This window comes from Ursus maritimus, unplaced genomic scaffold, assembly GCF_017311325.1.
Source record: "Ursus maritimus isolate PB19 unplaced genomic scaffold, ASM1731132v1 scaffold_29, whole genome shotgun sequence".
In the NCBI taxonomy this organism is placed as follows: domain Eukaryota; kingdom Metazoa; phylum Chordata; class Mammalia; order Carnivora; family Ursidae; genus Ursus; species Ursus maritimus.
Window position 1 is genome coordinate 11541581 of NW_024425452.1, and position 21026 is coordinate 11562606.

The 21026-nt window shown below is 43.8% G+C and overlaps 1 protein-coding gene across 2 annotated transcripts in view; it reads right to left on the minus strand.

Annotated features, from left to right (window-relative positions):
- The window catches only part of ELOVL5 (ELOVL fatty acid elongase 5), a 71113-nt gene extending 53575 nt beyond the window's left edge, over nucleotides 1–17538 (minus strand). Inside the window, exon 1 of one of the 2 annotated variants that reach the window (XM_040643580.1) lies at nucleotides 17434–17538. The gene's annotated coding sequence lies outside the window, so the exon portion shown is untranslated. Of the gene's footprint in view, nucleotides 1–3078; nucleotides 3135–17433 lie in introns of those variants that run through there. The other variant, XM_040643581.1, reaches the window with a different exon arrangement.
- Nucleotides 17539–21026: the final 3488 nt, after the last annotated feature.

Below are 21026 nucleotides of genomic sequence, written 5' to 3' on the forward strand. Positions count from 1 at the left end.
AAGTGTCTCAGAGACTGCATGATGTGCAATATGCCAAAAAATCGAATACAGAAGCAGATTAAAGAACCCAGCTGTCTTTCATTAAGTCAGATGCATAATGTGTTGGCAAAAATATCAAAACAACGCTTGTTTGCTCTAATTTCTTTTGTGTTGGAAAATATAGGTCATTTATGTTATCATGTAATGGACTCACTATTATTTTTAGATGTATTACCACTTAAATTGTTATTTAAAAATAATTTTTAAAATAATTTCTAATAGAGTAAATATCAAGATATAAGCCACATAAACGAAAGCTCTCTGAAGTTCTTAGTAATTTTTTAAAGTGTAGGTCCTAAGACCAAAAGTTTGAGAGCTCATGTAGTAACAATTCTGTGTTGAATCTTTCCCTCTCTACAAGGTTTTATTGGTAAAAAGATATTATAAATTTAGCTTCCCAATTTAACAGGGAATATCCCAAATACACTTCGAAAAGAATGTGTCTTTATACTTCAGTGGGAGTTAAATTTAACTTGGGGCACAGAGTTTAAAAACTAAACCCTCGAATACTTGAAGCTCATTTGAATGTAGTCATTTTGAAAGCAAGCTAACAATTATGAATGAAACTTTCAATCAATGTATTTTAAAGCACCCCATGACATAAGAGACTCTGAACTACAGGAAACAAACTGAGGATTGTTGGGGGGGAGGCAGATGCGGGGGGATGGGGTAACTGGGGGATGGGCATTAAGGAGGGCACGTGATGTGATGAACACTGGGTGTTATATAAGACTGATGAATCACTGACCTCTACCTCTGAAACCAATAATACTCTATATGTTAATGAACTGAATTTAAATAAAAAAAAAATAAAGTACCCCATGAGATAATTAAGTTCTTACTGATTCCCCACCAACTCATCAAATTATACAGAGTGTGGTGTGATGAGAAACTCAACACTGATCAGACAGGATGAGCTGATTTTCACATTACTATATGGGCATAGAAACTCTGAAAGTTTCTTTAGTCAAAGAATAATAATACTAACTCCCCTTCCAAATCAGGCTACCTCTCGTGGACACTCTTACTCACCAAAAACTAAAATTTTAAGTCATAAATAACGAGAGGAGCACGTTTCCCGTGGCTCAAACACATTAGACAGTTCTGCAAGAATATGTCCACTCATTAACCATGACACAAAAGCTGAAGTACTTAAATATCCTTTTTATAGAAAGAGAAAGGCTAGCTTATAAAGTAAAAAATTCATTTTCCTGACTTCAGTTTGCCACAACAAAACACCTTTTAAAAAACCACACTTTCCATTGGTCCCATTTTCATTAGGTCCTCATTTCTTTGACTCATTTTGAAATTCAGCTCAAGCTAGCATCGTGCAGGTTTTTCAAAACTTCAAAATGCAGCCTCCTCAGACAGAAAGCTTCCCCCCTCCCCCAAAGGCTGCAGCATGGCCACTATCTACGCCCAGCATCACTGGCTGGCCTGTGCGCTCACCTCCTCTCTTCCTCACCTCCTCTCTTCCTCTAAATGCGGTGTCAGGTGCAGGGATGGCCCTGACATTGTATGGAAATCTAATTACCAGAAGGAAAGCAGAGTCCCAGCCGAAGGAAGAAAAAGCAGGTCAGCAGAGAGATATAGAGAATGAATATGAATAGAAAAGGGAGAAAACTGCATGACACTCCCTTCTCCTCCAAAATAAGAATCTAAGAGTGACATTTCACCTCCCCAAGCATGACTCTTTTCACTGCTTGAAGTGTATTTGTCTGGAATAGAGCAGTGTCAATGAGAGAACAAATCTTGTGCAGAGAACATACTTGTTCTAAAGGTACATTACCTACTCCCATCTGTTACGAAGAAACTCCATACTTTTCACTCAGAGCTCAGAGCATTCACCTTTAGGTCATAGTCACAGAGCAGGTATCTTTGTAGGTGTCTCTCTACAAAACGTTTCCTCAATTTGCTTTCTTAGTTTGGAAAACGTTACGGAGAAATGCCTATAAGCCAAGTAGACTGTTTCGCTAGGGGGAAACAAGAATTCAGTTCAAGGAAAAAGTTGACATGTTAATGGGCACCGAACAGGACCAACACTTTCTCCTTCCTCTCCTTTTCAACAGGGCTTCAAACCACCTTGAACTCAGTTTCTGCTTTCTGGATGTTTGGGGGGCTTTGTCATATAGGGATACTGATTAAAGTAGATGACAACCTACAATTTAGTACATATAAATTTTAATCAAGGGGCAAAGGGAAGGGAGAACAGAAAGTTTAGCTGGTCAAGTCAGAATGAATGAGATTTCTTGTTTCAATCTTATTTCCTTTTTTGAAACTTTTTTTCTCTTTTAGATTTTATCTATTTGTTTGACAGAGAGAGAAAGACACCACAAGCAGGGGAGCAACAGAGGGACAGGGAGAAGCAGACTCCCTGGAAGCCCAACACACGGCCTGTCCCAGGACCCCTGGATCATGAGCTGTGCCGAAGATAGACCCCTAACCAAGTGAGCCACCAAGGCGTTCCATATTTCCTTTTTTGGAGAATGAAACATAAGTAACTCATTGAAATCAAAGTGAATTCATGTGTGGTTTATGGAAGCCGTTACTTTATTAGTCATACATCCTATCTTTACAGGCTTTTAAAAAAATTTAATTATATTCAGTACAGTCTTCACCGAAACGTCTTCCTTTTTTTCTTTTAAGCTCCAATTACATGGTGCAAATGCCACCAAGTAAAGGACAGTGATCAAACAGATAAGACAGCATCAACAGACAGGTGGGAAGGCGATGTGGTGCACAGAAAAAAAAAAAAAAATCTGTCATCTCAATACGTTCTACACAGTTGCCCTGAAATGGTTTCTTTCCCATTTCCCAGGAAATAGGCTGTAATTTCAATCATTTCAACCAAGCTCATTATGAAGAGCAAAGGAATTTGGAAACCGAGAACTTTCAGGATGTAACCATGTCTAAAATAGGTGTATACATAGTTCAACGGAAAACTGATATTTCTAAAGCAGCTGTGGAAATGATATAGCAAGAAGCATCCACGTCTCTTTTTCCAGCACAAGCCAAGTTTTGTTTAGGGCTCCATCCTACCTGACTCAGTAAGGGAGATCTGACAGTTTCAGGATCTGGAAATAGGGCCCCGAGTGACTGGCAAGGTGACAGAGACCAACCTGAACCAGAGGGGCTTCTGGGAAGGTAACCTGCAGCACAGAACAAAATATGCAAGAGAGGGTCACAGAATTACGTTATTTTTATTTTACTTAAATGTACTAGTTATTTATTTAGTATTAATTGTATCTATTAAGAAATTTAAGGGTATATAGAATTCAAATGGCAGCAGAAATAATTTTGGTATAGCACCGGGAAAAACTTCTTAATTTTAAGGAATATACCATAACTGGATTTTTTAGAAGGGTCACTGAGTCTCTACCTTGGAGAAATTTAAAGGAACAGTATAGACACAAATCCTAACCAATGACATCCAATCCTGCATCCCAATCCTGGACATGAAGGGCCAGTCTGCATCTGATTTCTCTCCACCTACACACGTGTGATGCTTCTGAACCTCCAACTCAGTAAGTCAGAAACCGAATCATCGTACTTCTCTTCCAAGCTCCTCTTCCTTCTGATTCTCGTATTTCTGTTACCTTCCTTGGAGTCCAGCCCTGAAAGTACACTCCATCCCTCGCCCGCCCTGGCTACCTGGCTACCTTGGTTTCCGGTCCTGTAGCAATTCTGCAATTTTAGCCTCCACTCCCCCACCCCCTCCTCCTCCAGTCTCACCCTATCACTTCTCTACCTGAATAGTCTTCTAATAACTCCAGAACTTCCTCCTCGCCAAGCCCTGTCACAAATGAATCTGTCCCATGATTCTTCTTAAAGCATAGCTCTCCTTCACTAGGCAAACAAACACTGAACACTGTTGTAGTTTTCTATGGCTACTGTAACAAACTGCCACAAACTAAAGAGCTTAAAACGACACAAACTTCTCTTACATTTCAGGAGCCCAGAAGGCTCAAATGAGTCTCAGACTAAAATCAAAGGTGGCAGCAGGGCTGTGCTTCTTTCTGGAGGCTCTACAGGAGAATCCTCTTCCCGCTTGCATTTCTTGGTTCAGGGTTTCTTCATCCATCTTCAAAGCAAGCAACCTTGGGCCAAGTCTCCCTGCATCACCACTGTTCTAGTTCTCTTCTGCCTCCCTCTTCCACAACTTATGACACCTGTGATTACCCTGCGCTCACCCGGATAATCTCCCTTTTAGTTAGCTGATCAACTAAATTCCAACCTTAATTAAGGCTGCACCCTTAATTCCCCTTTGCCCCAACCTAACATCTTCACAGGTGTTCGGAATTAGGACACAGCCATCTTTGGGGTGCTGCTATTCTGCTGACCACAATGACCTGATACAAAGCACCAAGACAGGCAAAAGTTAAAAAAAATAAATGCAGACTTTGCTGTCAAGAAAATCACACGAAGTCCTTTGATACCAAGTGTTAATTGGCTCCCTGTTGCTTAAAGAATTAAGTCTAATCCACTTAGTCTTACATTAAAGACTTCCATGATTTCAAAATACTTCTGCAGCATTATCTTCTACTACTTCCTTGTAGTACTCTAGGACTGGACTCAAACTGCAGAACTCAGGAGCACCAAACATACCAGGGATTCTCCAGTCTCATGTAATTTGCTCTATCCAGGGGCCCTCTCCATTCTCATCTCTTAAGACCCAGATCCAAAGCCACTTAGCTTCTCTTTATCTCTGCCTTCTCAGAAGCCCACACTGCCCTCTTCCACAGAACTGGCAGATCCATCAGTGACACAGGGGAATGAGTTTAGGCAGAGAAAGTTTCAGGTGCTGTTCTATAGCTAGCTGGGTGACCTTGGGCAAGCTATTTCAACTTCCAACCTTGCTTTCAACATTTATCAAGTGAAAAGGCAGACCAAGTTATTTCTAAATTCTTAATCAGTTCTTTTTTCTTTCCCCCTTAAGATTTATTTCTTTATTTTAGAGAGAGACAATGTGTGGGTAGGGGCAGAATCTTTTGAGCAGACTCCCGCCGAGCGTGGAGCCTGCCCCGAGGGCTTGCTCCTGTGACTCATGAGATCACGACCTGAGCTAAAACCGATAACTGGACGCTCAGCTGACGGAGCCACCCAGGTGCCCCTCTTTCCCAGTTCTTAAGCTCCATGAAATTGATAGGACTTGTAGCCACTTTGTCTATCCCCAAAGCCACTGTTCTGATCATCTTGACTGGATGAATGCACTGCGTCCCGATGGATCATCTCTGCCTCCGGTCTGGTACCGCTCCTCACCCCCCAAAAGCATCTTTCTGGGTGACTTACCTCCTCACAACCAGTTAAAGGCTTGCAGGAAAATGTCCAAATTCCTCAGTGTGGCCTCCAGGGCCCATGTGATCAGGCCTCTGCTTCCTCCTTTGGTTTTCTTCACTGACTTTTTCAGTTCCTCACATGTTCCTCCAGCCCCCAGCGCCCTGCCCCTCTTTCCTCAGAGCCTCTGCTATAATACTCTGCCTATTTCCTCTTTCCATCAGAGAGATTCCTGCTTATTCTCCAGACAACTTTCCTGACCCTCCCCGTATGAGTCAGGTATCCTTCCTGTTTCTTCTCATGGCACCCTGCACTGAACTCACACAGTTCCCATCACTGTAGTATTGATACCGTTCACTCGTCAGTATCCTCCCTCTGAATCTAAATTCCACATGGGCAGGACTGTCAATCTCCTCTACCACCTGTGGTACAGAGGTCATTGCCTAACTTCTGTATAGAGTAGCAGGACTTTTGGCTGCTTATAGCCAGAATCAACTGAGACTTTTCCAGCTTCTCTTGCTGCTTAATGTAGCCACATCTTTAAGTTCTGGCCAAGGAGACAAGCAAAATTATCTAGGGGCAGTTTCTGGGAACTTCCCCTAAGAGAAGGCATGGATGACCCGTCTGCCCCTTCTTTGTCTCTCCAGCCTACTGGCTGGAAGACAGGGATAGCACACTCAAAGCCCGATGCACAGTGAGCTAGCAGTGAGCCTATGGAGGGTTAAACCGGCCCCAGACCACCTCTGCAACCTTTTATGGGCGATACAAACTTCTACCTTATTTCGAGATCCCCCCGCTGGAGCCACTACTATTTTGAAATCTCCATCACTTACGGCCAAACCTTACTGTAAAAGACATGGCCACTTCCACAATAATTATGTTGACTCAAGTACATACCTCACCTCTTCCACTGGATTATAATCTCTTTGCCAGTGGGTGTACGGTCATGTGTCACAGCAGGATCTATGCTCCTTAGCAGAGGGTAGCATACAAGAATCTTCAATGGTGAGTGAGTCTGAATGATCAATGAATGAATGACCATGTGGCTACTGACACAGACAGGCTCTGTCCAACCTATACAGTCTACTTCAACCTGGAATCAATGTTGTGGCCAACCAAAATAAGGTTAAAAAAGTGTGTCAGCTCCCACTACTGTTTTATCATTAAATAGCTGGATGTCAAGCTACCAGAGTTTACTCTATTCCTTCCCTGGGCACAGTGCACAGCTGTGGCCTATCACTGGCATATTCTTCATGAATGCTTTACAAGGTAATATGCAAACAAGCAAGGTTTTTAAAAATAATAGCATGTGTCACCTTTGCTCCTGGCTAAGTGGAATGTCTGGCAATTTGTATGGTCTGAGGGCTACCGCTGCCCTTCTCCCTCAGCTTGGAGTAGGAAATGGTAACACGGCAGGCAGGGAAGCCGGTCCTCCACAGTCCCCTGCTAGGCGGGCTCCTCATTCCTGGAATATTATGCATTCTCAGACTACCAGGGTACACTCATCTTCTACACAGTCCTTAGCACAGATTACTGAACTGATACTTGAAAGCCACGTCTTTAGAGACACATTCATGCAAACAACTGCTAGATAGCTACCACATGCCTGATGGTATACAGGTACCAAGGACGCAGACATATATGTGCCAGACACTGAGCAGAGAGAAAAGAAAAGTCATTCTTACATTAAGAATGAAGAAACTGAGGCACACAAAGGTTAGGTATTGGAATCAAGGTTATACAAGCAGGAAGGCGTGGGAACATCTGATTCAATCACAAGGATCAAAGGCTCTAAGGTATAAGGATTTGACTCATGAAGAACAGGGCTTTTTCTGCTACTAGATTTGCTTTACTTTTGTGGGTTTTTTTTTTTTGTTTTTTTGTTTTTTGTTTTGCTGGGGAGCAACGGATGAGGAAGCATTCAAATATCAGCCTGTGCAGAGTAGAGATGGGAACAGACAGGCACATTTGGAGAAATGAAGTCGGTGTGCTCCGAGTGGGAAGGGCAGGCAGGGAAGTGGCAGGAAATAAAGCTGGATCAAGAATGGCCCTGCAGAGAGAGAAAATGAAGCTTTTAGGATGGAGTGAAAGGATCCTATTAACATGTCAAGATACCACTGTGACAAGAGAGTAGAGACCAGACCACAGGGGAGACAGGAAGGAGCCGGAGAAACTGTAGTTGTCCAGTTAGGAACCAAAGTGCTGCAAGGGCTGGACGATGGGAGGGGAAGGGGCCACGGAGAGGGACAGAGAGGAGCCTGAAAGGACAATACCTGGTGACTGACAGCTAGAGTGGGGGAAGGAAGAAGATGGCTGATGAGAGAGAAGGACCTAGACACTACTGCCAGCTCAAAGGCCTGGGCAAACTGGTGGATGGTGGTGCTCCTGACCATGCTGGCCAACAGGACAGAGAGGTTTGTAGGGCATAAGGTGAACCTAGCTGAGGAGAAGTTGAGTCTGGAGCTCAGAAGAGGTGGGTTAGAAATAAATGAGATGGAAATTGGGTGGACAGTCAAACCTATGGTCACCTACATAGCCCACTGAGATTGGTCTTCCAACAATACTTTGCAATTACTCACCTAAATCCTGAATTTTGGGAAGCCCTTTAAAACATGCCAGTCCCATTTCTCAAAATGATGATAAACTCAAGCATGAAGCTCTGTACCAAGGCTCAGTGAAAAGCACCTCTCTCACTGTGTACTGCATTCATAGTCATCTTCCTTTGGGGTTACTGAGCCTATTCCAAACCTACCACTCCAGGCCAAGAAAGCAAAAAGGAGCTGCTCTGAAGAGGAAGCAAGCATAGTATTTATAGCGTTCTCCTGGGGATATGGAAGTCCTGAGATACTGTGTTTAAGGGGCTCTTTGGAGAAGCTCTGGCCTGGTTCACAGGGCAACCACTGTCTCCTCTACAAGCATGCTTCAAGAAAATCAATGGCGAAAGCCCATCACGGACATCAAGATCTTCTGCATGCCTCTAACACTTGTCTTAAGGACTAAGCTTTAAGAGGCTAAGAAATGCTTCATATTCCTAACCCTCTAAGTCAGACTGCCAATTGCAAAGAGCTGGGAGACAAATATTTAAGGGGCTTTTAAGCTTTTCTGCTATGGGCAGCTACTTATAATTCTTATCTGATTGCAGTCTCTTAACTGATGTGATTACTTGAATATTCAAAGTAAATTATCATGTTCCTCAAGCTAATTCATACGAATACACAAAGGCAGCATCATAGCCTCGGCTGAAATTAAAAGAGGGTGGAAAAACATAATTAACAAAGATAGGTTATGCAACCCCCAGGAGAAGTCTTGAAGGATTTAAATTCAAACCTGCATAACATAAATAAGGCACGAGACATGAGAACACATTTCTTTGTTTAAACTGAATTCAAACACCCACATTTTACAAATGTTACTTGGGTATGGAGGTGAATGAGAGGGAGAGGCAGGTTCAAATGTATTAAAAAAACAAAACAAAACAAAACAACAACCACCAGTTTGGGGCACCTGGGTGTATCAGTGGGTTAAACGTCTGCCTTCAGCTCAGGTCATGATCTCTGGATCCTGGAATCGAGTCCCATGTGAGCTCCCTGCTTAGTGGAGAGTCTGCTTGTCCCTCTCCCTTTGCCCCTCCCCCTGCTCATGCTCACTCTCTCTCTAATTTAAAAAAAAAAATCTTAAAAAATTTTTTGCTACAATGTGGCTTTTTTTTTTTTTAAAGATTTTATTTATTCATGTGACAGAGACAGCCAGCGAGAGGGAACACAGCAGGGGGGAGTGGGAGAGGAAGAAGCAGGCTCCCAGCGGAGGAGCCCGATGTGGGACTCGATCCTGGAACGCCGGGATCACGCCCTGAGCTGAAGGCAGATGCTTAAGGACTGCGCTACCCAGGCGCCCCACAATGTGGCATTTTTAAAAGCAAACACAATCTAGTACTCATTTAATCATCTCTTCTACAGAGTGTGTCCAAAGCCAACAGTTACCATGTGGTCACAGTCCATGTTTTTATGTAGTCCACTCTGAATTTTGTGATTCTCTTATTTTAGGAATTGTGGTACCCATAACCATCATAATGGTGTCATATCTACTGACCCACAGCCAGAAAGAAAATGAAAAAGTTCTGAGACAGTCTAATAATCCCAAGAGAACTAAGGGTGGTGATAAACGTGTCTATCTTGAGCCTGAAAGGTGGCCCTTAACGGGGCCTGTGTCAGAATGACCTAGTAGAGGTTTTCAAAATGCACATGACTTACACCTCTGTCCGAAAGAAATCAGACAAGCTGGAGACAGAGGCTCCCTAGAGGATTTGGGTGCCCTTCCCTCCCAGCCCACACCCTTCAGGTCTTATACACCTTGTAAACCAAACCAGCTGCAGCTGAGGCCAGGTAAGGAAATTGATGCTGGATGCCCACGGCCAGTCACACCAGTCCAGCCCACTGGAAACTGAGCTTTGGAGCACAGATTTCTTATACCAATCATTCTAGAGCTCCTCTACGTCTATGCTTCTGATTACACCAAAAGAGAATGCTTAAGTGGTGCAGAATTCTGAAAAAAGGATTCGAGAAGAAACAAAAGGTTACCCTTTCAAGGACTGATCACAAATGTTATTCTATTAGCTTTCTTTATCTAAACCTTTGTTTAGTTATTGTCAAAAGTTCTATATTGGTTATACTGTCAACCTCTCAGAATGTAATGAGGAATAAGAAACTCAACTTTGTTTCCTCTAGTTCTACGTCTAGAGCTGCAAATGCAAAGACAGCTACCCAGTCGCACAGGCTTACAGTGTAGCAGGTTGGCTGAGAGCTGAATACAACTCTGCTGACTAGTGGCTGTCGAGCCTTGCACAAGTCACTTCACCTTTCTGTGACTTAGTTTCCTCATCTGTAAAATTGGGGTACCTACCTTGTGGGGTTTTGTGAGGCCAAAATAAATTAATATAGGTAGAGCACTTTAGAAAAGTGCCTAGTATGTGCTACTGAACAGCTATATTTAGCATCCACAGAATAGGCTCATTCTTTTTATAAGCTGCAAAGTATTCCATTGCCCAGCTGCAATTTATTCTTCTAAAGGACATTTACTCTATTGTATCTTGCAATCTTTTGTTATTATAAACAATGCTTCAATGGACATCTATACAATGGAGAGATCTTTTCACCATGATCATCACATTCAGTCCCCTACTTAACTTTCATGGTTAATACTGATGGTTTGAGCCCCCTTCCAGAGTAGGCACAGGTATTACCACCTCCAAGTTCTACCCAGTCATAAGTGGCAGCGTTGGAACCCCATCCAGATGTGTGGCTGCTAACCTGAAAGGCAGCTTCTTTAATCCACTTCCCACAGCTTTGCTTACTTAAGAAAAGCACACTAGATGCTCTTATAAATGTATCTCAGATTCACAGTTAAATATTTAGAAGTTCTGTAAGAAGTAAAACTCAAATTCTCAGACGTACGTATCAGCTCACAAACGTGGCAGATGGAGGTAACAACTTCTGTAAATATTAATTTATTTCTTCTGCCAAAGACTGAAGCAGAAGTACCCTGGACACTACCCCCTAGGGATACGCACCACACTGCCAAACTCCCAGAGAAGTAAATGAATAATTATCAAATTTGGTATCATGAGAACTATTCTTTGGGGAAAGAGAAATTCATAACAATTACTCTGTAGTAGCATTTGCTGTGCCAAGACAAGAGGAGAACAGGTACTCTGGGGTTCAGCATAACAGATACAATAAAGACCTGAGTGGCCAATTCTCCAGCATGGCTTTAATTAGGTCTTTTTAGTATGGGCTTATAAAGATTGTTCTGACAGGCTGAAACTGTTGACAATGAGGACAGGAAAGGGCAAAGGTAGAACTTCACAGAGATGGAAACTGTAACCAGCATGTGCTAGCATAGTAGAAGGATTATACTTAGAAATCCAGGTGTTTCAAGAAAATGGTTATTCTCCTAATGAGAGAAAGCCTAACAGTACCAGCACTAAACACATTAAAAAAAAAAAAAAAAAGATTTCCTAAATCCCTGTCAGCAAAGACATCAAACAAAAGTACAAATGTCTAATTTAAGAAAGAAGATCACACACCACTGTACTTCAAACACAAATGCACAGGGTGCTGGCGGGGAGGAAGGGTGGGAATTTAGTCTTTCTGAACACTCACCAAGTACCAGTACTTTACATCCAGGGACCACACAAATCTGAAAGGAAATACATGAGTCAAAAAAAAAAAAAAAAAAAAAAAAAAAAGTTCCCATTGAGGAAATATGCCAGCAGGAGCCCAGTGGGAACCAAACAATTTGCTAATGATAACATTTATGGGTTCAAAGGAGGATAAGGATATGTGTGGGTGAGTGGTGGGGGGGTTCTATTACAAATTCTCAAAATTAGGTCAGGTTATCTTCCTAAACAATTCACTTTGCTAGGCCAGAACATGTCCAGCAGGGGCGCCTGGGTAGCTCAGATGGTTAAGCCTCTGGCTTCCGCTCAGGTCATGATCCTAGGGTCCTGGGATCAAGTCTGACATCAGGCTCCCTGCTCAGCAGGGAGTCTGCCTCTCCCTCTGCCTTTCCCCAGGCTTGTGCTCTCTCTCTCACTCTCTCTCTCTCCCTCAAATAAATAAATAAAATCTTAAAAAAAAAAATGTCCAGCAGTTAAGCTTAACCTCTTGAAGAAATAACTGTAAATTCCATCATTGATTTTGACATCACCTTTCTAAGACCTAAATGATTTCAACTTTCACTCTCTATCCCTAGTCAAATAGAAACAAGGGATTTGTTCTTGGCGCAAGTGAAAGTAAAAAATTTTAGTTCTTAGAAATCACCTTAATCTTTTAAAGAAAAAGAGATCAATACCCAGAGTCAATCTTCTCATGGTTGGTGGCAAGTTAGGATAGGAAGCCATGGCAGCCAGGTTCTTTTTTTTTTTAATGTTTTTTTTATTATATTATGTTAGTCACCATACAGAGCCAGGTTCTATACAAGGGTTAGGCCCCCTACTTAAACAACTATTCCTTCCCATCTTCGCAAATTACTTCAGTTGTAATAAAGAACTATGCATATGCTTCACTGTAATCCTATATCATGAGGCATCACTGATTTTTTCTTTTTTTTTTTTTTTAAGATTTTATTTATTTATTTGACAGAGAGACGAGAGAACACAAGCAGGGGGAAGGGGAGTGGGAGAGGGAGAAGCAGGCTCCTGCCTGGGATCACGGACTGAGCCGAAGGCAGACGCTTACCAACTGAGCCACCCAAGCGCCCCGGCGTCACGGATTTTCCTATCGGTTACACAAGCTGAGGTAAGTCAGCTGGTGGAGGAAGCCCAGAAGCCTTGGTTCTTACTCCTGGCTCTGCCAGCAACCAGCTGCATGAGCTTTACCAATATTGGATTTTCGTACTCTCACCAGTGATATATCATTAAAAGTTGGAAAGCAACCCGATTTCAGTAATATTAAAATGTGAAGTGCCTGCAGTGATTTTAAGAGGCCACTGATTATAAGCTGCATCTCTCCCAAGATATGTTAAAATACGAACACTGAAAATGGATGAATTGTGGAAACACAGAGTTGTGAAAGAGCGACAAAAAGAAAGTGGTCAACAGAGATGGGTACGGGGGTGTGTATGTGTGTGTGTGGGGGGGTGTGTGTGAAGCAGCTTCTCCAGATATATATGTGGGCTGTTTGGGTGCTCCACCTGATTGCAAAGCTTCTTCTTCTTCCTCTATAACACCACATTTCTTCGACCACTCAGTCTTAGGAATGCTCTTTGTCTTGCTGGCCCCTCACAATCCATTGGTCTCCGAGTCTCATAGATCTTATCCTAGAAATAATCTCATACAATTAATTAGCCCTCTCCAGCCTGTGCTCATGGCTGTAGTTTCATGTGGGGCTTTCTCACTGCCCTGGCCACCTCTCATAGCCTCCCAAGCCATCTCCACAGTCCTGGCCTCTGTCCAAGCCAATCCCTCTTACACATTCTGATAAGAGTCCTACTCCTGGAGCACCGCATTCATAATGCACTCCTAGTTCAAAAGCTTCAATGCTACTACATAACCTCAGGAGAGAGGGCAGGCTAGGAGCTCAAGATGACCTGGGCTGGAATGTTTTGTGACCCTGGCCAAGTGTCTAAACTTCTCTAAGTCTCCAATTCTTCATCTGTAAAGTGGGAAGGCTCACAGTACCAACTAATAGAAACTGAAATAAATCCATATAAAGTGTTCACTGCAGGGTTTGACACATAGTAAGAGTTCAGTAATAAACAGCCATTACTAACATCAACAACTTGCCTTTCTAACCTTTTCTTCTACTTCTGCACTATTGGATTCAGCCAAACTGGGCTACTTGCTTTTTGCCCAATGATTCCACAGATGTTTGCTCTCCAAACTCCCTCTTTCCCAGAATGCTTGTCCTATATCTCTTCAAATCAGTAAGAATCCTCTATGAAATTTAAGGCTACATTCGAATGTTGACTCAATTCTACCTACTTTAATCCAGTCATCGCCTTAGTACTGACATCCGTGGAGGCCCTTACAGTTCACCATGTGGCTGACTTCCCCCATGTCCACACTGGCCCTCACTGAAGGTATGGTAGCAGCCCAACAGGTGAGGTTAGATTTAAATCCACTTCCTCAGTTCTGGGATGGGCCCACCAGGTTGTCAGATTTCCATTGTTCTAGTTTTTACTTCAAGTAACCAGGCTTAAATTAATCACCTCAAAGCCAAGGACCCTCTTTGGAAGGTGATGGGAAGTGAAGTTCCTCCATGAGAGTATGTTAACGGGGGTCCATATCGTTGCTGGTAGTTATCTTGCAAAATCAGCCTATGGACATAACTATCACCTGAAAGGACTGCAGAGACACTGATAGAAGTTTTACCCTCAGGACTTTTCAGGTGAGGTGGTCATTTAAGTCCCTTGGAGTCAGGTTTTCTGTTTCCGGTACTGAAAGCATCCTAACCAATCTTACAGTGGTAAGCACTGATATGGCTAATACAGATAGCTCTGCCACATGAAGTTTTCCCAGACCTAGTTACACAAGTCCTCCAGAAATCTGAGTTGGACCCCTTTTTTTAGTCCAAGGCATAGATTTGGTATGGGTATGAAAGGATTTTCATGAAAACTAAATCAGGAAGACCTTTGGAATCAGAACTGTGTCATTCAACTTTGTATATAACCTCTCCCAAAACAAACTACACATAACTGACAAGTCAATGAATAAAAAAGGCATCTAGAAAAAAAAAGGAAGGGAATAGATTTTAGGTAGATCTGAAAGATGACAAACTGTTACGTGAGGTTGACTAGGTTAGATTTTTAAGTTACAGAATAATAGAGTTACAGAGATGGCACACAGATGACTGAACCAATCGTAGCAGTGCAATGATAGAAGGAGCGAGTATGACACTGGAAACAAGGCTATGTGAATTTGGAAAAGTCACTTGGCACCTCTAAGCCTTAGGTCTCAATTCTTAAAAGAAAAAAAAAAAAGAGGTAGGGGATAACACTTCTCAAATGGATGTGTTATCACACAAAGGAACTCATACAACAAACAATTAACCGGAAGGTGCTCCCATTAAGGTGCTTAAACTGAATGCCCCCCCCAAAATATGTATTTCCCATCAGTAACAGAAGAGTTAGTAGCACAGATGAGGAATTCAAAATCAAAACGTCCTAGGGGAGAAGGATGTGGCCAAGTGAAAAAGAAGTAAAACTATCACTCGCATTCTCTACTTGGGCAAGTTACCTGAAAGGAAGGTAAAGAGTTCTACCTTGATTTGTATAATTCATGTTGGAAATAAGACACCCAAGGATTGAGATTCACCTCGAGAAGCAGGCCAATCAATAATTATGCTGAGAGCAAAAGAAAAGGTAATGGTGGGGGGGAGATTCTTGCACACAGATTAAGGTCTCTAATCAGGGCAAACAGAAAACACGAGGCTCTGCTAGTCCCAGGGAATGAGATAATTTACCTCATTTTCAAAAGTGACTTCATAGAGATACTGAAATTTGTATCCGTGAAACCCTAAAGTTCTGGATATTTTCCCAGTTATTTGAGATTCTTGAGCTTTATTCTCGGCTACATTCTCTAAATCTCACTACCCCTTCCTCAGGAAGAAAAATAAGGAAGCATTTATTAAACCACTATTTGGTGGACCCCAAGCCAGGCTTTCATTTGTAGCTCCTGAAATCCATAAAAATTCTGCAACAGAACACACCCATTTATACATAAGAAAATTGAGTAAAGGGAATGAGGACAGTGTTTGAAGTCATAAGGCACTTTTCTTGAAAAATCCAACAAATTTTAATATGCTTTCTACTTTCACTTTTCAGCGAAGCTCCATATTCTGTAAAATTAGCCATCTGTAGCCATCAATAACATTTTCCTTCTTGTCTTCAGTTAGAAATGGAAGAGAAAAGAAAATGCAAAAAGGGAAACAGTACAAGAAAAGCTCCCAGCAATGAGAAGTTACAGTCTGGGCTTAAGAACCTAAAAGGGACATGAGCGACATTTCTCCTTCAAGCGCGGAGCTTTCCGGGAGAATCCCAGGCAGCATCTGAGAGGACTACAAAAGTGATTCACTCGTGTCCTAACCAAAGACGTAAAGTTAAAGCATCGCCCACAACCATCGAATGCAAAACCGGCTAGGTCGGTATCTGCATATTCTGCACCAAATGCTGTTGGCTCAGCTGTGCATACAAAACAAGTGCAAACCAACAGGTTATCTACCAAGCAGTTAGGGGAACAAGTTAACAAATCTAACAAGCAATATTAGCTCTTCCGTACAACCCTAAAAAGCACTTCCTGCCACGGGTCCGTTATTACAGAATTAAGGCTGCTCGCTCGCCACAATTTCCCTGCCCCCGATCCCCACCGCTGGCACCTCTCGGTTCCCCAGCCCCGCTAATAAGTCAGGCACCGGATTCTTCCATACCGGACCCCCACAAATGGAAGAGTCACATTCTGGAGCACCAAAGTTGGCCTAATGCATTCTCCAAATCTGCAATAAAGAAACGGGAGATGAGCTTAACTACAGTCTTGAGAAGGGGAAACCACCACCGTTAAAGTGCAAGAGCACTGAATGGTTGCAAGAGACAGTTTGAAAGAACAACTGTCGCTCCAGGCACGACTCCCCCTCCCCCACCCCCGGACGCGGGGCAGGCAGACGCTGCAGAGAGGAGCGAGTCTTACAAGCGTGGAAACTGTAAATGGGCACTTTTCCTTGCAAGTCCCAGCAGCCACGACCCTAGGGCTTCGCCGGCCCAGAGCCGCTCCCGCGCCGCGCGCCTCCCTCCCGGTCCGCCGCTCCCGCGCGGGTACTCCCCAGATGGCCGCCCTGGTAGCCCTCAAGTCCCCGCCCCCCCTCCCCGCTTCCCCGCCGGCCTCATCCCTCCCCGAGTACCGCCGGGCTGCAGTTCTCTGGTTTTAATAAAACCCGAGTGGCCCTGAGCTAGCGGGCTTCCCTCCGGGAGCCAGAGGCGGGGAGAGGAAGGGGAAAAAGGAAAGGCCAGAGGGTCCCTTCACCGCCCGCTCCGCGAGCTCCGCGCGGGGCGAGGGCGAGCGGGCCTGGCTCTCGGTGCCGACCCGACCCGCGACCCGGCAGAGGCTCTCCAAACTCACTGAGGCTTCGTTCTGCCCCGAGAGCACTCGCTCTCCCGGAGGGCGCTTCCCTGGACCTCCCATCCGCGAGTTCATCCCGACAGGGCGGGCGGACTCAAGCTCTGAGAGCCATCCCTCCCGCCTGCGGTCTGGGCACAGCGTGTGTCCCCGCGGCGCCTGTCAGCGTGCAGACCTGCCCGCCGGCTGCTTCCCCTCGCCGAACAGGTGAGACTGCAGCACGGTGGGAACTCCCGAGGCGCCCAGCCTCACCCCAGCGGCCGGCGAGCCGCCTCGCGCCGGCACCCCCCTCCCGCGCGCGCCGTCCGTGCCCGGGCAGCCGGGCTGCGGCCCGCCGGAGCCGCCGGGCTTCTCCGCCACGCGGATGGAGCGCGGGGCCGCGCCGGCAGCCGCAACTCTGCACTGGGTCCGGTCCTAACGGCGGTTCGCAGCCCTCGCGTCCCGGCCGCGCGCTCGCGCGGGTGTCATGGCCGAGCGGCGGCCCCAGGCGAAGTTTCCAGGAGCTGACGGCTTACCTCGTAGTCCAAGGGGCAGCGGCAGCTTTGGGAAGCGGCGCGGCGCCTGCAGGAGCGCCCGTGGCCAGTGGAGCCGAGGAGGATGTGAGAGGGAGGCACCGGTAGCGAGGAACCGCCGCGATGGGAAGAGGAAGGCGCCGGGTATCTACAATCAGAACGTGGGCTGACCGTGACGTCACAATGGCGCGGCCAGCCAATCGGGGCCCGAAGGCTGAATCAAGCGCTATGATGTCATGCGGCCCTGGAGCCAATAGCGAGACAATAGAACTTTCGTGATTGTAAATTCCAGAATCCGATGCAGTAGGGAGCCAAGGCCCGGGTTGATGCTACCGAGTTCACGTGTCTCCGGGCAATTTTTTACCCTTTCTTCCTAATAAGCCTGCGTGGAACGCAGAGCCTGCGCAATAGCAGCGGTGAAGTTCCTGATGCCCTGAACTCTGAATCTCTGAAAGCCCGGCAGGGCAAGGTTGTGTGGCCGCGTTTGGACGCCAGAAGCCCACTCTTGGAGCCGTCTCCTTTACGATTCTGGAAGGGATCCAGTTCTTGGTTTTAGCTGAAAGGGTTAAATACCTACGGAGACCACCGGAACGAAGGTCTGCAGTTGAACAAGATAAGCGAAAGGCACTCAAAATTGAGGTTATAGGTTAGCTCCCTTATGATAGATTTAGAATGGTTTTTCTTAGGGATTCTTATTTTTCCTCAGAGGTCACTACCAACTTCATTTCTACTCTAGATATTATTCCAGAGGCTTTTAGGGGCGCCTGAGTGGCTCAGTCGTTAAGCGTCTGCCTTCGGCTCAGGGCGTGATCCCAGCGTTCTGGGATCGAGCCCAACATCAGGCTCCTCCGCTGGGAGCCTGCTTGTTCCTCTCCCACTCCTCCTGCTTGTGTTCCCTTTCTCGCTGGCTGTCTCTATCTCTGTCAAATAAATAAATAAAATCTTAAAAAGAAAAGAAATTATTCCAGAGGCTTTTAAAAGGAGGAAAGATGGTGAAGTAAGTGACGCCTTTTCAGCGAGACAAATGTAAGCACTTAAGGCAGAGTGCTTTGTGCTAAGGTACGAATAGATCCTCGCTGTTTTTCACTGGTGTTGAATAACTTCAGGCCTTTGTCATCCTAGTATTCCACAGTTTCCCCATATCAAGACCCATAGATTAAGCCTTTCTCCTTGTGTCGCCTTACTACTCCTTGTCCATTGACCCAGCATAGTCAACCATATAGTGTAAGCAAATTCTTTTGCATAATTACAATGTTGTGTTTATCATGTACCAGCTGTGTTCCAGGCACTGGGCCATTGCAGTAAGAATACAGGTGTACAAACTGTATACAGATTAGGTTATTTAAACATATACAAATAATTGAGACTTTTAATAGTCAATTGTCATTCAACTCCACAAACACTGAATGGCTTCAGTTTGTCAAATATGATGCTATGTGTTAGGAATAAAAAACTTCAAGGAACCCCTCTGCCTGTAAAGTGATACAGTCAGGAAACAACCACCATGCAGTGGTAAATACTACAATGGAAACCGAGATACACAGATTAACTAAGATTTCTGATAAAGGGCATGTGAAAAACATGTGCTAGAACCATAGAAGACTTTGGCAAAGGTATTTTATTTATTCTTTACTCTTCTGCTAACAACCCAAGGCCAGAGTTGGTTCAGCTCTCTGTTGCCCTAAGTTCTCTTTCCCGGTTTTAAAAGTTTCAAATTTAACTTGGTATTCCAAAAATCTCAAGTTTTACAACAACTCAATTGTTTTTTATTGTGCTCACATATCAGTAAAATGTTTTAAGAGTGTACTACTAAAATATTTGTGTTTATTTTAAATTATGGACTTATATAACTGTCAAGTCATACATTAAGTATTTTTTCTATGTTAAGGCAAAAGTAACTACAAAGTTCTAATATTTTATGCATGTTGTTTTCTGACTGTACCATCTGGCTCAATCCATGGGATGCTTGTACCCCCACTTTAAAGACCACTGCTTTAGGTTGTAAACTTCATTGGAAGGGGAAACAGATCTTAGTACAGTCCCTGGTATATACTAAGTGCTTAGTAAATATGTTTTGAATGAGTGAATGAGTGAATTTTTATTCCTCATCATCACCATCATCCCTCTGGTGCTTCCATTTTCTGGTCTAGATTTCCAACCCTCTATCAGATAGTGTCACAGGACTATTGATTCTTCTTAAACCTAAGGTAGTAAAGTCATGTTCTCTTTCTTCCTCCAGCCAGAGACTTAGGGTTCTGAGTACATATATGATTTAGGAGAATTCCCGCCTCCCCCCGGCCTGCAGCTCATCTTACACCCTACAGTGTAAACTATCATGACCACAGTGTGAATTATTGTAGATTGCAGAACTATCACATTCATGGATAAAGCTTTAAGGAAAGCAGTAGAATTGAAATGACTCCCCAACTTATATGTGGGGTTTTTTTCCAAAATAAATCAAAAGAATGCCTAGGATTCAATGCCAAGGTTCAAGAAAAGTATTTTAGTGAGTGTCAGAATCAGATACTTGGTCAACCAGGTTCTAGACACTGTGCTGGAGCCATCGCAGTCCTTATAACTAACCTATTAAGACTAAACCCAGGTAGGGTGCAGTAAAAAAAACAAAAAACAAAAAAACAACCCTGTAACTCTTGCCTTTTTCTTTACAACATCCATACGATAGTCCCCAAGAAGTGATTGTTGAATTGTTTTCATTAAATAGTTAACTATTTTATTCCTTTTTGTCTTCCTCCTCCTGCTTTTCTTTATTTTTAAATTCTGGTAGCATTTTTCCTTCTGCTCTTAGTTTTCATCAATGGTCTGAAATCTCCTCCAGCCACACACTTCCGAGCATATTAGCAAGTTATTTCAATATTGCTCTTGAGAAAGAAAGTATTTAACATCCTGGGAAATATGTTTCATTGTTATAGCATCTGTAGTTGAATTAAGAAATACAATTTGGGGGTGCCTGGCTGGCTCAGTCAGTAGAGCATGCGACTCTTGATCTCAGGGTTGTGAGTTCGAGCCCCACATTGGGTGTAGAGATTACTTAAAAATAAAATCTTAAAAAAAAAAGAAGAAATACAATTGAAAGTTCATCAGAATGCAATTCTGATTAATGAGACTTGTTTCACTTCAGGATGAAATACTGTATGTGCTTAGGGGGTATTTACATAACATAATGAAACCTGTCTTTTGAGATAAGACATAAGTCTATGTTTGCCTCTAGGCATTTGAAAGTTGACCAACATATAGTTTACGCTAAGGATATCACTATGAAGTCTCTGTTGGCTCCTACTCTGCCCTCCCCTTCTCTATGATCTTACTTTTTTCTTATCTCTTAATTTGTATTTTCTGTTATCTTGTTGCCAGGGTTTCCCATTGGCCCGGCTTGTCTTTGTTAGGAGATAGATTAAAGGCAGTTTCCTTGCCTCCCCAGAACAAGAAGTCATTTCTGCACTTTCATTGTTACTCTGCTGCTACTCCTCTTCATTGTACTGGGCTTTATCTCTATTCCCGTCCTTGAGTGTTCATCCTGATGGATGTGAACTACTTGAAGGCACTGCCCACGTCTGGTCTACCATGTTTTCCCAATG